General features: G+C 45.1%; 1 protein-coding gene across 1 annotated transcript in view; it reads right to left on the reverse strand.

Moving 5' to 3' along the window:
• The window catches only part of si:ch211-186j3.6 (neural-cadherin), a 689,510-nt gene that overhangs the window by 129,346 nt on the left and 542,101 nt on the right, over positions 1-18,063 (reverse strand). The window lies entirely within an intron of this gene.

Below are 18,063 nucleotides of genomic sequence, written 5' to 3' on the forward strand. Positions count from 1 at the left end.
ACATTTTGGGGGGGTGGCATTTTTTTGCCATATGGCATTCTTTTTGCCATAAGGCATTCTTTTTGCCATGTGGCAAAATTGATTTTGCTATGTAGCATCTTTTTGCCATGTGGCATTTTTTTGCCATATAGCATTCTTTTTGCCATGTGGCAAAATGGATCTTGCTATGTAGCATTTTTTTGCCATGTGGCAAAATGGATTCTGCCATGTGGCATTTTTTTGTCATGTGGCAAAATGGATTTTGAAATGTGGCTTTTATTTTGGTCGGTGGTAAAATAGATTTTGGTTTGTCGCATTTTTTGGGGAGGAGGTAGCATTTTTTTGCCATATGGCATTCTTTTTCCCATGTGGCAAAATGGATTTTTCCATGTGGCATTTTTTGCCATCAGGCATTTTTTTGAAATGTGGCAAAATGGATTTTGCCAAGAGGCTTTTTTTTTTTTAATAGTTGGCAAACTGGATTTTGGTTTGTCGCAGATTGGGAGGGGTATATGGCAGTTTTAAAAGCCATGCACGTCCATGCTATTGACAGCTATGCACGTCCAAATTTTCCATTCATTTTAAATGGCAGAAAATATGTCTGGCTGTGATTTTTGACCATACACTTAGCATTACAGTGCACTGACATTCATCTAGCAACAATGTCAGGCTATATCATTGACGGCTATGCACGTCCAAATTTTCCAAATTCCAAAACCATTTTTCCACATGGCAAATACCACTTTTGGTTCTTGCTGTCTCTCCAATATGAAGAGAAGGTTATTGATTGGCTAACATAAGGCAAGATGTCAGGGTAAGCCAATCAGAGATAGTCTGACAGAGTAGGGTGGGTCTTACAAGTATTCCTTTGCTAAACACGAATGTTGCACCGATACCGATATCAGTATCGGCGGGGCAGGGGGGTATGGCACATAAACGGTGGTATCGGTATCGGTGAGTACCAACAAATCACTTGAACGCAGGCCAATAGCCGCTCTTAACCAATGCCGGGGCAGCTTTTTTTTAAGGAGGAAAAACAAACCAGGAGAAGAAATGTCTGTTGTCTGGGAATATTTCAGCATAGAAAATCCGTGGAGTGTAATAACTGCATGCAAAATTTGCGGCCTGAAAGTTAAATCGCCCAGTTTCAATAGCTCGAACCTGATAAAACATTTGAAGATGAAACATGTGAAGAAACACAAAGCGTTTGAGGCTGCAACAGCAGAAACTACAACCAAGAGTAAGAGGGCTGGACCGGAGCAACAAACCCTGGTCAGTTCACTTCGTTTTCATTACTTTTAAGTCGAAATCGCATAAATCGGGTCCGTCATAACCCGGGGACTACCTGTCGTGCGGAAAATACAGGCGCTAAATAGACTGCTCGCCTAATACCGTCAAAGGCAACCAACAGGAGCCCTACTTAGGGCAGTTGAAAAGCGGTACCAGGTGGGGATTATTTTCCTTTTTTTACTTTCAGGAAACAAACACGTGGAAGCCAAGATCCTCATTGATCACTGCCTTTGACGGATTTTTTCCGGCTGCGTGCGAGCGAGACGCCGATGTTTATTTTTCCTCCCGTCGAGCCGCATCGCCGTTATTCTTTTCCACTCCGGCCGCACTCCTGACTTACTCAAATGGGAAATTAAAAGTTAATGAAGTGTTGCGAAGCTCGCCGGCAGTGCCGCTGGAGAAAGTGGTAGCGGTGCATGGCTTCAGCGCAGGAAGAAATGAGGTGCGGGGGGAGCGTGTTAGCCGCTGGTGCTGCTAGGAACACAGAGATGTGCTTATCTGGAGTTGGTGGTGGTAGAAGCAGCACTTGTCCACACGTATCAGGGGTTTTTGTCAAACTTGAATATTCCGCCCACTCCCTTGAGGACAGTGATTCACCAAAGATCCACAGGGGGTCGCGAAGCCCTCTTCATTTTAAGGGATGCCGTTTCAAACTAGCGGCAGCCTGATGTTAAGGGTTTAGCGCAATTCATGGCGCCGGTCGTTTTGGACGGAGCGGAAATTTTTCACCGAGGGGCTGGGCCCGAAATAGAGACTTGATCTATTTTCACAACGCCGCTGCGCTACCGTCAACAACGCATCGAATATCATATTGCAAACTCAACAGGAAATCGAGTATGTTGGATTGAATATGCATTTTTTTCCCTCCATTAACTGGGTGCACATTCGAGAAATTGTAGCCTAGGGAGTTAGTTGGATCCTCCTGAAAATTGGTGAGATTGTTCATGAGATCTAAAGTTATCAAAATGGTTTTTATTCGCCGGCCTGACTTAGGCAGGGTGCCAAAGTCGGCCTTTGTTTGGCAACACGCCAAATTCAGCAAATGACTAATAACTCCCTGATCCAAGGTTCAGTCTTTTTCATATCTGGCATATATAACGCCTAATTTATGGCTCTGCGTTATGGTGACAGAGTAGCGACGGCGTAGACCGGGGATGGCCAACCCTGGTCCTCGAGAGCCGTAATCCAGCTTGTTTCCCATGTCTCTCTCCTTGAACACAGCAATCCAGCTTGTTTTCCATGTCTCCCTCCTCCAACACACCTGAATCAAATTATCAGGATTGCGGCTCTCAAGGACCGGGATTGGCAACCCCTGGCGTAGACCCTATGTCGTCAACGAGCATTCGAAGATCACAGGAACGCCTTGCTCTGTAATTCACCGCAAAGCCACTAGAAGAGTTTTGTTTTGATTTTGTGCAGTTTGGGGGGACTCTTGTCGAATTCCTTGAGTTTTCTTCCGGTTAGCAAACAATAGCAACAGAGATAGAGTAGAGAGATAGAGACGCTTGAATGTGGATCTTCAGCTGATCATCAAATGCTGATCATACAAACGTTGAGGCGCAGGTGGACAGACTACAGTGGGGCAAATAAGTATTTAGTCAACCACTAATTGTGTAAATTATTTTGGCCCATTCCTCCATGCAGATCTCCTCTAGAGCAGTGATGTTTTGGGGCTGTTGTTGGGCAACACCGACTTTCAACTCCCTCCTCACCCCGTGGCGTCAAAATGTTAACAAGAACAGGGAGCAAAAATCCCAGAACCACACGGCAAGACCTAGTGAATGACCTACAGAGAGCTGGGACCACAGTAACAAAGACTACTATCAGTAACACAATGCCCCGCCAGGGACTCAAATCCTGCACTGCCAGACGTATCCCCCTGCTGAAGAAAGTACACGTCCAGGCCCGTCTGCGATTCGCTAGAGAGCATTTGGATGATCTGGAAGAGGACTGGGAGAATGCGTTATGGTCAGATGAAACCAAAATAGAACTTTTTTGGTAGAAACATAGGTTCTTGTGTTTGGAGGTAAAAGAAATACTGAATTGCACCATACCCACTGTGAAGCATGAGGGTGGAAACATCATGCTTTGGGGCTGTTTTTCTGCAAAGGGACCAGGACGACTGATCTGTGTCAAAGAATGAATGGGGCCATGTATCGAGAGATTTTGAGTGAAAATCTCTTTCCATCAGCAAGAGCATTGAGGATGAGACGTGGCTGGGTCTTTCAGCATGCCAATGATCCCAAACACACAGCCAGGGCAACAAAGGAGTGACTTCGTAAGAAGCATTTCAAGGTCCTGGAGTGGCCTAGCCAGTCACCAGGTCTCAACCCCATAGAATATCTGCGCGTTAGTTGAAAGTCCGTGTTGCCCAACAACAGCCCCAAAACATCACTGCTCTAGAGGAGATCTGCATGGAGGAATGGGCCAAAATACCAGCAACAGTGTATGGAAAGCTTGTGAAGAATTACAGAAAACGTTTGGCCTCCCTTATTGCCAACAAAGGGTACATAACAAAGTATTGAGATGAACTTTTGGTATTGACCAAATACTTCCAGTGATTTGCAAATAAATTAAAAATCCAACAATGTGATTTTCTGTTTTTTTTTTCCCACATTCTTTCTCTCATGGTTGAGGTTTAACGATGTTGACAATTACAGGCCTCTCTAATATTTTCAAGTGGGAGAACTTGCACAAATAGTGGTTGACTAAATACTTATTTGTCCCACTGTACCGGACAGACCATCTCCGCAACCGTCATCTACGCAGATGACTGTTGCTGAGGTAGTCTATCCGACTCTTGATGCCGCACAGAGGCTTGCAGTCACATTACAAATTCTAGCCTCGGGTGGAAGTCAGCAAGCGGCTAGCTTCAAACTGGCGTCGAGCAATGTGTCCAGTGTTTTGTTTGAGGTCTACAAAGCATTGTGGACAGCCCACCAGCCCAATTTTTGCCGTGTCCTACAACCAGCCAGTGGGAAGCTATAGCAGATTTCTGGTGGCTATGGAACTTCCCAAATTGCGTTGGAAGCCTTGATGGTAAAAACTTTCTCGCTCTCAATCAGTGATGATGTATTAAGTGTGTAAACTGTCTGTTGTTGAAAATCAAACATCAAAACAACTTTTTTGACACCAAACCGGAAGCGATGCCTTTTTGGACATGAAATTGCTAATTTTTACACAAAAACTCCGTTCATTTAGGTACGACTTGAACCATTAAAGAGCGACACCTTCAATGCCCACACTGTGCTCAAGACGAGAAATTAAAATGTCATGGTCTACGGTATCAAATGCTGCAGTTAAATCTAAAAGAACTAAAACAACAAACTTGCCAGAGTCTCTTGCCAAAAGTATATCATTTGATACCCTTAAAAGTTGACAGCGATCAAAATGGCAAGGCGAATCAGACACACTCAGGTGGGGAGGCAAGGTCACCCTATCGCACGTTAACAAAAGGTTTCAGAGAAAAAAGACAACGATTAGTTAAACGGGCCGTGGGCAGAAAGAAGGGGGTGTTTGGGAGTTGTTTAGGATTATTGTCTGTTTGTGGATTGGACAGGAGGATTCGGGAGTGACTTTTCAGGGCAACGAGGGTTGTGAATTTTGCCACCTCAGCGTCAAAGGGGCTCTTGGATAGGGATGGGAATTGATAGGATTTTTACGATTCCGATTCCATTATCGATATTGCTTAACGATTTGATTCTTTATCGATTCTCTTATCGATTCTAATTTGGGGAAAAAGAAGAACAAACATTTTTATTGGCATCGAGTTTGTTTAATCAGAACTCACAACCTTACAAACTCACAACGAGATCAAAAGAGGCCCAAAGCCTCAATGTTAACTGTGGCAATAAGTGGCAAATACACAAGAATGTGTAACATTTTACTGAAACATTTATCTAATAGAAATAAAAAATATTGGTATATATTGGCAGATAGGTTGTTGTTCTGCCTATGGCAATATGTGTTAAAGCAGGGGTCCCCAAACTTTATCCTGTGAGGGCCACATAACTTTTCCCTTCTCTGATGAGGGGCCGGGGTCAGTTTGTAACAGAAAAAGTGTGACGATTGCAGAAGTGCATAAATGTAAAAAATTATTGTTTTTCAGAAAGCCACAATCAAATAACCCTTTCTAGATTCTTCACGGAATGAAAGTAAATAAAATAAAAATAATAATATAATAATAATAATTAATAATAAAAACACTATTAATTAAATAGATAATAACCAAATAACCCTCTCTGAATTCTTCAAGGAAAAAGGCCAGGAAATAACACGATTGAGAAAAAAAAAAAAAATCAAAATGGCCGGACCAAATGTGGAGGCGGGCCGTATTTGGGCCGCGGGCCGCAGTTTTGGCACCCGAAGAAATGCCGCATCCAAGTGAGTGAGCGAGCGAAGTGAGAGAGGGAAACACTTCTACGAGCCTACGTTCTTTGTTAATGTTAATATCTACAGAGGCAACACCTGTATGTATCATCTTTTGTGTTGTTGTTGTTGTGTTTCCACTCGCGATCGGACACTTAAATCCAGTTGTGTCGTGGTTTGAACGATGTGCTAATGCTAGCGAACGAATGCTAACCATACTGTTATTAGCAGCTAATCATCGCTGATTTACGTTGATGCAAACCTGTTTGTTATTGGGGACGAAATTGATTTGTTTCATTTCTATTCTTAGTTTCACTCTTCAAGTGATGGTTGAATAAAGTCAGCAAATTATACCAACGTCTTCTACATCGTCATTTGGGAGTTTAGCTAGCTGTATAGCCAGAACTGAGCCTTAGCCTCTCTCTTATCTCCACCTTGCAATGACTGCAAGTCGCTTTGTTGTAATTTTTCCTCGTGAAGTGAAGACAAACTTTCGAGCGTTTGAACCTACGTGCTGTCATTGTTATGTTTATGGCTGCAATGCTCGTGCTTACCCGTCGTAACCTTTCATTTTCACACTCTTTCCTGGTGAAGTGTAATCAAACTTTGGACCGAGTGGTTCTTGGCGCCATGCTAGTTTGATGCGTCTGGACAACAAGACACGTCACGACGCAATACGCGTCTTTAGGAATCGTTAAAGGGATCGTTAAGGCTTTTTCTTTGTGATGTCGAGGCCTCGAAACACTCGGAACCGGTTCCGAATTGGAATCGGATTTCGATTCCCATCCCTACTCTTGGAGTCTTATCAATCGTGTGTTATCCATTGGATATCGGGCGTTCTCCGGTGTTCCTTGTGTTGGGACCGGGCGTCCCGCCATTTGTTCTGGACTGTCCAGGAGAACTGATTGCGAGAGTTGGTCTTGCAGATGTGGGCTTGTCAGAGTCAATCTTGCTCATAACGCACACGCTTCCGTGATAAGAAGGCGTCGTTTATCTTTATGCTCTACATTCTGCTTGTTTTCCTTAAACTATTGTATAAGTGCTATTTATTTTAAATTTGATGTGTTAGAGTAATACAAACAGACAAACGGTAAATACGAGAAACGATGCTATTACCTGATTGATTATACTGAGTGTGTTAAAATAATGTTAATAGTTAGACTGTGCCTACGAGAAAAGGTACTATCTCCTTCAAAACGAACGTGAGCTACAGTAAGTGCAGTAGTGCACAGTAAGTCTGCGTTATTGTGTGGATGACAGGTCAGATCATAATAAAAAACCCGAGCACAAAACGCGTGCTGACTGCTATTAATTCCGTCGCTCAACTTTTGACTTTTTCGCTTTTTCCGCGCACAAAAAGAAATTCTTCGCTCTCGTCGTTTCTGTCGGTCGACGGCGTCGCTTTTATTCGCGCTCGTGGCCTCCTGTTGGCCTATCGCGACATGAAAAGATGCTGTAGTTCAATTAGAGGCCTCACCGGCCGACTGGGAGCCTCTTAGACGGCGGCTCCTCGCTCACTTGGGTCACCTTTACAACTTTGCTTTTCATAACACAGCACATGGAGTAGTAGAAAGACAGAATAAAGGATTGTCGGGATGCCACAAGTGTTTTAATCATTGATTATTTTTGAGATTCGCCGACTAATCGGTTCTTTTATACTGAGTGGTGGAATGTAACAAAGTGAAAGCACTTCGAGACTGTACTTGAGCACATTTCTGTATTTCTGTACTTTACTTGAGCACAAATATGAAGTGGTACTTTTTACTTTACTACATTTTACAGCACGTATCTCAATTTGTGGCATGCGTTACACGTTACTTTTGTTAACTGTAATAATTTTGTTATTTTACTGCTAGACCTCGTCTCCTACAGACTTGATGGTCTTCTCCTGGTGTCCCACACCTTCTTCTACCCCTGCCTTGCCGTTGTGATGCCATATTTATTGAAATGAAGTTCGACTGGATTTTTCCAGTCGCCTTGTAAAAGCTCGTTTTAAATATTATGTGACGGGAAGGATTTTTTTCAGGAGTGATTTGTTCGAGGATTCAAGGTATATTTTTCATACCATGCACGCATTTTGAAACGTTGTGAAAAAAAATCAATGGGAGAAATTAGCCACTACAGCATTGGCATTTTACTTCGCAATACTTAACGTAGAATAATTGCGAACCATATGTTTTTTTTTTTTTTTTTTGCTTTTATCCAAGAATTAAGACTGTTTTACGTCCATATCTAGAAAGAATTCAGGGATTGAAGCATTTATTCACAGGAATTTTCTTCTTTGTTGACATATGGAGGTGGCTAATTTTCGTAACTGACTAGCCTCATAGTTTACTTTTAACCAAGAATCAAGACTGTTTTACGTCCATATCTATGAAGAATTCGGGGATATAAGCATTTATTCACAAGAATTTTCACCAGAAAAGCTCTGTTTACATAAGGCGGCCGCTAGCCACATTCACTAACAGACTAGCATATTTCGTCGACATATTTACGCAAAATAAACTCTAACTGCACTTTTTTTTTGCTTTTAACCAATAATTGAGACTTTTTTACGTCCATATCTAGGACGAATTCAGGGACTTAAGCATTTATTCACAAGAATTTTTTTACGGAAAAGCTCACATCAGGCGGCTGCTAACTACATTCACTGACAGACTAGCATTGTACTTCGACATATTTACGTAAAATAAACACTAACTGCGCTTTTTTTTTTGCTTTTAACCATGGTTCGAGACTGTTTTACGTCCATATCTGTAAAGAATTCAGGGATTTAAGCATTTAATCACAAGAATTTTCGCCAGAAAAACTCTGGTTACGTCATGTGGCTGCTAGCTTTATTTGCTAACAGAGTAGCATTGTACTTCAACATACCATATATGTAAAATAAACGCTAACTGCACGGTTTCTTTGCTTTTAAACAAGAATTGAGACTGTCTTACGTCCATGTCTATGAAGATTTCGGGGACTTAAGCATTTACTCACAAGAATTTTCACCGGAAAAGCTGTCTACATCAGGTGACCGGTAGCTACATTCTTTAACAGACTAGATGACTGACTAAATGCTAACTGCACTTTTTTTTAATTAATTTATTTATTTTTATGCTTTTAACCGTGAATGGAGACTTCAGGGATTTAACCATTTATTCACAAGAATTTTCGTCAGATAAGCTCTGTTTATGTCAGGCGGCTGCTAGCCTTATTCGCTAGCAGAGTAGCATTGTACTTCAACATCTTTACGTATATAAATGCTAACTGCACTTTTTTTTTTTTTTTTTTTGCTTTTAAACGAGTAATGGGATAAGTATAATATGACCCGGAATGAATCAGCATATTGTGTTGATTCCCTTATTGACTGATTCCCTTTTATGACTGTAACCTTTTTATCTTCGCCACTTTGGCGTCCTTGTGATGTAGGATTCCCTTTACCTTGTTTTCCTCGCCACTTTGACATTTTTGTGATGTGTGATTTCAAAACATGTGTCAAACCACGTGTAACGAAACCATTGGATCTCAAAACATGTGTAACGATACCATTGGGCAAGTGACTCGTCACCTGAGGGAAGGGGCTGGTCATCTCTTCTCTCACGTGGTGCACCACTATAAGAGCCATAGATATTTTCCTCTTCGGTTAGAGTCTGCTACAGTCACTATACAGACACCTAGCTTATATTCCTCTGCAGCTCGACCGGGGTGTCGGCTCTCCGCCCGCTTGTCAACGGTAAGAGTTTTGATTGCTTAAAGGAATATCTTGTGTGCTTTAACAGCAGCGCGGAGATCTTAGAAGTGACAATCTATATCTTACGTTATTGTTGTGTTTGCTTTCTTCCTTTTTCTACAATAAACATCGTATATTTCACAAAAGAGTGTGTGTTGCTGACTCACTGCGGAAATTTCGGAAAACACCAAGAATCGAGACTGTTTTACGTCCATATCGATAAAGAATTCGGGGTTTTAAGTATTTATTCACAAGAATTTTCAACGAAAAAAGCTCTTTGTGTGTGATTCCACTCGGTCAGCTTTGACGGCCTCACCAACAATGCAGGGGACCCCCATTTATCATCCCCGCGCCCTGTGCCCCGTCAATACATTATAAAGTCGGGCCCATCTTGTTTACGCTGTATATGCTTCCTCTAAGTAATATCATCAGAAAACATAGCATTAACTTTCATTGTTACGTTGACGACACACAACTGTATTTATCAATTAAACCTGAGCAGATCAGGCAAGTGGACAAACTAAGCACCTGCGTCTGAGATATAAATACCTGGATGAGCACTAACTATCTTCTACTTAACCCTGAAAAGACAGAAGTCGTTATAATAGGCCCGAAAAGTGTGAGAGACTCTTTAACTGCCCAGATAGTCACTCTGGACAATGTAAGTGTGGCCTCCAGCACCACAGTTAAAAACCTAGGAGTTCTATTCGACCTTGACTTATCGTTTAAAGCTCACATTAAACAAACCTGCAGAACCGCCTGTTTTACGAAATTTTTACGAAATCTCCGGGTCACAATTTTATGAAAGAAATTTCGTTTCAGGTTCGCAGTGAGTCAGTAACAGGCACACTTTTGCGAAATAGACAATGTTTACTGATTAGAACAAAAGAAAGAATAACCACAACGCTAGGTCTAGATTGTCACTGATAATGTCTAAAACCCCCACGATGCAGTTAAAACACACACAAGTAAAAGAAACAATAGCGCTAGATGTATAGTTGTCAAAGCGAACACCCCCACGCCAAAGTTAAAGCACAACGAGTTCCCTGTTAATGGATCAAGCTCATACCTGTTGACAATGAGTGGATGGCAGACTCTAACGCGGCCCGGAAATGTCCGGCTGTTTATTGGCGTATGTCACGTGGGAACAGAGGTGGCCCGCCCCTGCTCTCAGGAGACACACTGCCTTCAATCTTATTGGTTCACTTGTTGTATGAATCCCGTGTCCAAATATGATTGGTTTACTTTAATACATAGCCTAAAGGCACTCTCTAATGCTCTTTATTGTCAAAGGCAGTTGTTATAATATATGTGAACTCGCTGTACTTTAATACACAGTTGTACTTTTATACATAGCCTAAAGGCACTCTCAAAGGTTATTATTGATATATGTGTATTTAATAATGATGGAACCAGTGCGGGTCACAAAAAGGTCACAGGTGTTTTTCTCCATTCACCGCCTTCTTTCACCTGCGCAGCATAGCCAAAATTAGAAATATTTTATCTAAAAACGATGCAGAAAAATTAATTCACGCGTTCGTTACATCGAGATTGGATTACTGTAACTCCCTACTTGCAGCTTGTCCTAAAAGTTCTCTAAAAGGTCTTCAGCTAGTCCAAAACGCAGCAGCCAGACTTTTAACAGGAACCAATAGAAGAGAGCACCAACCCCTGTGCTCCAGGCACTTCACTGGCTTCCAGTCGAGTTTAGAATTAAATTTAAAATCCTTCTTCTTACATTTAAGACCATTAATGGGTTGGGCCCATCTTATCTCACCGATGCTCTGGTTCCATACCACCCCAACAGAACACTTCGCTCTCAGAATGCAGGTCTACTGGTAGTTCCCAGGGTTTCTAAAAGTACTGTCAGAGCTAGAGCCTTTAGCCACCAAGCTCCTGTTTTATGGAATCAGCTTCCAGCTAATATTAAAGAAGCCGAGACAGTCTGCACATTTAAGATTAGATTAAAAACGTTCCTATTCGACAAAGTTGATGGTCAGGCTAGTTGAAGTCGGAGTAGACTCAGAGTTTAGTCTAAGCTGCACTAGAAGCTATAATGCTGGGGGAAGTACAGCCACTGAGTTCTATCTCCTTTTTCTCACTCTACTTACCACTTGTCTTACTTTATTTCTATTTTCCAATGTTAATATCTAGTTGTCTAGTCTCTTCATCACTAGTCACCCGGTGTCCCCTTTCCCCCCTCCTGACTGTCCGGACCCCTGGCTGGATGGACGTCCTCGTTGCTACCCCCGTCTCATCTGGCTAGATGGACCTCTTCTTGTTCCTTGACTCCACTGCATCTTTACGGACTGAAACTTCTCCTACTAATTCCCATTAGCAGTCCTGGTGCTAACTGTCTATCCGTCCTGGGAGTGGATCACTCCTGACTGTGGTACTCCCCAATGTTTCTCATTTTCTCCCAAAGACTCTGGAGTTTTTGGAGTTTTTTTCTTGCCGACATGGAGAGTCTAAGGACTGGGGATGCCCAGGACTTGAACTTTATTTATTCATCTTTGTTGCTTCATTTGCTGTTTCTGATTGTGTATCTGCAAAGCCCTTTGAGACAACCTTGTTGTGATTTAGAGCTATACAAATAAAATTGACTATTGAATTGAAAGTCTATGGATTGACCTATAAAAGAATTGTGTCTCAAAAACAAACATTTTTACAGCACAAACCGGCACAAACGTAGCACAAAAATTGACGTTAATTTTTATATATATGCATTTGATTGGGGCCCAACTTGACAGAGGTAGGTTAGTTGGGCTCGAAAAGACACCGGGAGCAGCTTGAACTAAAAACCTGATCCTTTGATTTTCTTTCCGACAAAGAATGCTCCTGGAGTGAACTTAAGAAGATAACTAAACTCTTTGAGAACATTTCACATTATGCCAAAGTGAATCATTGAGTCTCCTCTCGCCTACATCAGTGACTGTTTCCATTGTGTTTTGCTCAGCTTTAATAAGAAAAAAAATCACAGTAGGCTACGCTAGCTGTGGCTGCGAGGCACATTTTAATTGCCGCTGTTCGGCCTGGGGTCGCGGCGACAAATTCTTTAGCGATGGCGGCCCCCCGACAGCGCCGGTTCCGGCGACGGAAGATCAAATGTGACGAGCATCAATTCCTAATGAAACAACGGCGGAGAGACAAAGGAGCGTCGGCGTCATTGGAATGGGCGTCGCTGTGATGTCGAAATGCGACATAAAGAGCTCGTTAAATCGTGTGAAACGAGCGGAGGAATACGTGGCGAGCGCAAATGTTGAAGAGCGCTTCAATCAGCTTTCCCTTGTTTGACGAGAGTTGAAGAAGTCAGCCGGGCGCCGACCTTTTCAAATTTTCATGAAAGAGCGAGCCGCAGTTTTTGAAGGGCTGCGCCGAGATAGCCTGTAGCGTTGCACTGATACGGGACTAAAATGACGTCATCGGGGAGTAGGGGTGTGACAATATATAAAAAAAGGTGACGTATCATGATATTTTGCAGTCCAAATAGTTATCGATATGCTCCTGCCAAGAATCAATATATCATTTAAAAAAGGAACCGATAGGTTGCTAAGAAAAATTTCCATTAGAATAGTATCTACGTTAGCTCACTGTTAATTCATTTTGACTGGATTGGACGTCTAGCCCTGTCAATGGCAGAGTCTTTCCGGTTTTGTGGGCATTTACTTCCTGTTGAATTCTCGAGTTGCTTCCTGTTCATTACCAAAAATCAACAGGAAGTGTCTTGTAAATGCCCCAAAACCAACAGGAAAGGACCTGCAAGTGTCCCAAAATGAACAGGAAGTGACCCAAAGAGGCCTAAAATCAACAGGTTGTGACATGTAAATGCCCCCAAATCAACATTGGCTGGCTTGTCAATGCCCCAAATCAACAGAAAGTGGCATGTAAATAACGAAATATCATAGAAGTGGCCCGTAAATGCCAGAAAACAACAGGAAGTGGCCCAGAAATGCCCCCAAATCAACAGGAAGTGACATGTAAGTGCCCCCAAATCAACAGGAAGTCACCTGTAAATTCCCCAAATCAACAGGAGTTGACCTGAAAAAAAAAAACCCAAAATCAACAGGAAGGTACCCAAAAAAGCCCCAAAAGGAAAAGGAAGTGATCGAAAAATCAACAGGAAATGACGTGAAATGTCTGTTGATTTTGAGGCAATTCTGATACATTTGAAAACATTCTGGAGTCGCTTCCAGTTCAGTAGCCCCAAATCAACAGGAAGTGACCTAAAATGCCCCAAAATCTACAGAGAGTGACCTTTAAATGCCCCAAATTCAACAGGAAGTGACCTGTTAATGCCCCAAGTTAACAAGAAGTGGCCCCAAAAGCCTAAAAATCAACAGGAACTGGCCTATAAATGCCCTAAAATCAACAGGGTGTAAATGTAAATGTCTAAAAATCAATAGGAAGTGGCCTATAAATGCCCCAAATTCAACAGGAAGTGGCCTGTAAATGCTCAAAATCAATTAGATGTGACCTGTAAATAACCAAATTAACAAGAAGTGACCCCACAATGCGTACAAATCAACAAGAGGTGGCCTGTAAATGCACCAAAATCAACAGGAAGTGACCATTAAATGCCCCAAATTCAATAGGAAGTGACCAGTAAATTCCCCAAATCAACAAGAAGTGATCCAAAAATGCCTAAAAATTAACAAGAAGGGACCCAAAAATGCCCTAAAAATCAAAAGGAAATGGCCTGAAAATGCATAAAAATAAGTAGAAAGTGACCTGTAAATGCCCCAAATCAACAGGAGGTGACCTTTCAATGTCCCAAATCAATCTGAAGTCACCTGTAAATTCCCAATAATACAGGAAGTGGCCTGTAAATGCCAAAAAAATCAACAGAAAGTGACCTGTAATTATCCAAAATCAAGAGAAAGTAACCTATAATTATCCGATAATACAGGAAGCGGCCTGTAAATGCTGAAAAATTAACAGACAGTGACCTGTAAATGCCTCAAAATCAAAAGGAAGTGACCTGTAATTACCCACAATGACCAGGAGGCAACATGTCAATGCTCCAAATCAACAGGAAGTCACTTGTCATTGCCCAATAATACAGGAAGTAGCCTGTAAATGCCGAAAAACCAACAGAAAGTGACCTGTAATTACCCAAAATCAACAGAAAGTGACCTATAATTACCCATAATCAACAGGAAGTGACCAGTAAATGCCCCAAATCAACATGAAGTGATCCAAAAATGCCTAAAAATCAACAAGAAGGGACCCATAAATGCCTAAAAATAAAAAGGAAATGGCCTGAAAATGCCATTCCCCCGTGAGTCATCACCTTATCGTGGTGGAGGGGTTTGCGTGTCTCAATGATCCTAGGAGCTATGTTGTCTGGGGCTTTAAGCCCCTGGTAGGGTCACCCATGGCAAACAGGTCCTAGGTGAGAGGCCAGACAAAGTATGGCTCAAAAAGACCCCTTATGATGAGCAACATTAATGAACCCCAGTTTCCCTTGCCCGGACGTGGGTTACCGGGGCCCCCCTCTGGAGCCAGGCCTGGAGGTGGGGCTCGAAGGCAAGCGTCTGGTGGCCGGGCCTGTCCCCATGGGGCCCGGCCGGGCTCAGCCCGAAAAGGCAACGTGGGTTCCCCTTCCCATGGGCTCACCACCTGTGGGAGGGGCCAAAAGGGTCGGGTGCGTAGGGAGTTGGGCGGCAGCCAAAGGCGGGGGCCTTGACGATCCGACCCCCAGCTGCTGAACCTAACTCTTGGGACATGGAATGTCACCTCTCTGGCAGGGAAGGAGCCTGAGCTGGTGTGTGAGGCAGAGAAGTTCCGACTAGATATAGTCGGACACTCCTCCACACACAGCTTGGGTTCTGGTACCAATCCTCTCGAGAGGGGTTGGACTCTCTTCCACTCCGGAGTTGGCCATGGTGAGAGGTGCCGGGCAGGTGTGGGCATACTTATTGCCCCCCGGCTTGGCGCCTGTACATTGGGGTTTACCCCGGTAGACGAGAGGGTAGCCTCCCTCCGCCTTCGGGTCGGGGGACGGGTTCTAACTGTTGTTTGTGCTTATGCACCGAACAGCAGTTCAGAATACCCACCCTTTTTGGAGTCCTTGGAGGGTGTGCTAGAGAGCGCCCCCTCTGGGGACTCCCTCGTTCTACTGGGGGACTTCAACGCTCACTTGGGCAATGACAGTGAGACCTGGAGGGGCGTGATTGGGAGGAACGCCCCGCCCGATCAGAACCCGAGTGGTGTTCTGTTATTGGACTTCTGTGCTCATCACGGTTTGTCTATAACGAACACCATGTTCAAACATAGGGGTGTCCATATGTGCACTTGGCACCAGGACACCCTAGGCCGCAGTTCGATGATCGACTTCGTAATCGTGTCATCGGACTTGCGGCCGCATGTTTTGGACACTCGGGTGAAGAGAGGGGCGGAGCTGTCAACTGATCACCACCTGGTGGTGTGTTGGCTCCGATGGCGGGGGAAGATGCTGGCCAGACCTGGCAGGCCCAAACGTATTGTGAGGGTCTGCTGGGAACGTCTGGCAGAATCCCCTGTCAGAAAGAGTTTCAACACCCACCTCCGGCAGAACTTCTCCCTTGTCCCGGGGGAGGTGGGGGACATTGAGTCCGAGTGGGCCATGTTCCGCACCTCCATTGTTGAGGCGGCCGATCAGAGCTGTGGCCGTAAGGTGGTTGGTGCCTGTCGTGGCGGCAATCCCCGAACCCGCTGGTGGACACCAGCGGTAAGGGATGCCGTCAAGCTGAAGAAGGAGGCCTATCGGGCCTTTTTGGCCTGTGGGACTCCGGAGGCAGCTGACAGGTACCGGCTGGCCAAGCGGACAGCGGCTTCGGCAGTCGCCGAGGCAAAAACCCGGACATGGGAGGAGTTCGGCGAGGCCATGGAAAACGACTTCCGGACGGCTTCGAGGAAATTCTGGTCCACCATCCGGCGCATGAGGAGGGGAAAGCAGTGCACCATTAACACTGTGTATAGTGAAGATGGTGTACTGCTGACCTCGACTCGGGACGTCGTGAGCCGGTGGGGAGAATACTTCGAGGCCCTCCTCAATTCCACCGACACGCCTCCCTTTGAGGAAGCAGAGTCTGGGGACTCCGTGGTGGGCTCTTCGATCTCTGGGGTTGAAGTCACTGAGTCGGTTGGAAAGCTCCTCGGTGGCAAGGCCCCGGGGGTAGATGAGATCCGCCCGGAGTTCCTGAAGGCTCTGGATGTTGTAGGGGTGTCGTGGCTGACACATCTCTACAACATCGCGCGGACATCGGGGACAGTGCCTCTGGATTGGCAGACCGGGGTGGTGGTCCCCCTTTTTAAGAAGGGGGACCGGAGGGTGTGTTCCAATTATAGAGGGATCACACTCCTCAGCCTCCCTGGTAAAGTCTATTCAGGGGTGCTGGAGAGGAGAGTCCGCTGAGAAGTCGAATCTCGGATTCAGGAGGAGCAGTGTGGTTTTCGTCCCGGCCGTGGAACAGTGGACCAGCTCTACACCCTCGGCAGGGTCCTCGAGGGTGCATGGGAGTTCGCCCGATCAGTCTACATGTGTTTTGTGGATCTGGAGAAGGCGTTCGACCGTGTGCCTCGGGGAGTCCTGTGGGGGGTGCTCCGGGAGTACGGGGTACCGAGCCCCTTGGTAAGGGCTGTTCGGTCCCTGTACGACCGGTGTCAGAGTTTGGTCCGCATTGCCGGCAGTAAGTCGAATTCGTTCCCAGTGAGGGTTGGACTCCGCCAAGGCTGCCCTTTGTCACCGATTTTGTTCATAATTTTTATGGACAGAATTTCTAGGCGCAGCTGAAGCGTTGAGGGGGTCCGGTTTGGTGACCTCAGCATTGAATCTCTGCTTTTTGCAGATGATTTAGTGCTGTTGGCTTCATCAAGCCGTGACCTCCAACTCTCACTGGAGCGGTTCGCAGCTGAGTGTGAAGCGGTTGGGATGAAGATCAGCACCTCCAAATCCGAGACCATGGTCCTCAGTCGGAAAAGGGTGGAGTGCCCTCTCCGGGTCGGGGATGAGATCCTGCCCCAAGTGGAGGAGTTCAAGTATCTTGGGGTCTTGTTCACGAGTGACGGTAGGTAGGAGGGAACGGGAGATCGACAGGCGAATCGGTGCGGCGTCTGCAGTAATGCGGACTCTGCACCGTTCCGTAGTGGTGAAGAAGGAGCTGAGCCGAAAGGCAAAGCTCTCGATTTACCAGTTGATCTACGTTCCTACCCTCACCTATGGTCACGAGCTTTGGGTCGTGACCGAAAGAACAAGATCCCGGATACAAGCGGCCGAAATGAGTTTCCTCCGCAGGGTGTCCAGGCTCTCCCTTAGAGATAGGGTGAGAAGCTCGGTCATCCGGGAGGGACTCGCCGTCGAGCCGCTACTCCTCCGCGTAGAGAGGAGCCAGCTGAGGTGGCTCGGGCATCTGGTTCGGATGCCTCCCGGACGCCTCCCTGGAGAGGTGTTCCGGGCATGTCCCACCGGCGGGAGGCCCCGGGGACGACCCAGGACACGCTAGAGAGACTATGTCTCTCGGCTGGCCTGGGAACGCATTGGGATCCCGCCGGAGGAGCTGGTTGAAGTGGCTGGGGTGAGGGAAGTCTGGGCTTCCCTGTTAAAGCTGCTGCCCCCGCGACCCGACCCCGGAACAAGCGGAAGATAATGGATGGATGGATGGCCTGAAAATGCATAAAAATAAACAGAAAGTGACCTGCAAATACCCCGAATCAACAGGAAGTCTCCT

The sequence above is a fragment of the Corythoichthys intestinalis genome, chromosome 1 (assembly GCF_030265065.1).
Source record: "Corythoichthys intestinalis isolate RoL2023-P3 chromosome 1, ASM3026506v1, whole genome shotgun sequence".
Taxonomy (NCBI): Eukaryota; Metazoa; Chordata; class Actinopteri; order Syngnathiformes; family Syngnathidae; genus Corythoichthys; species Corythoichthys intestinalis.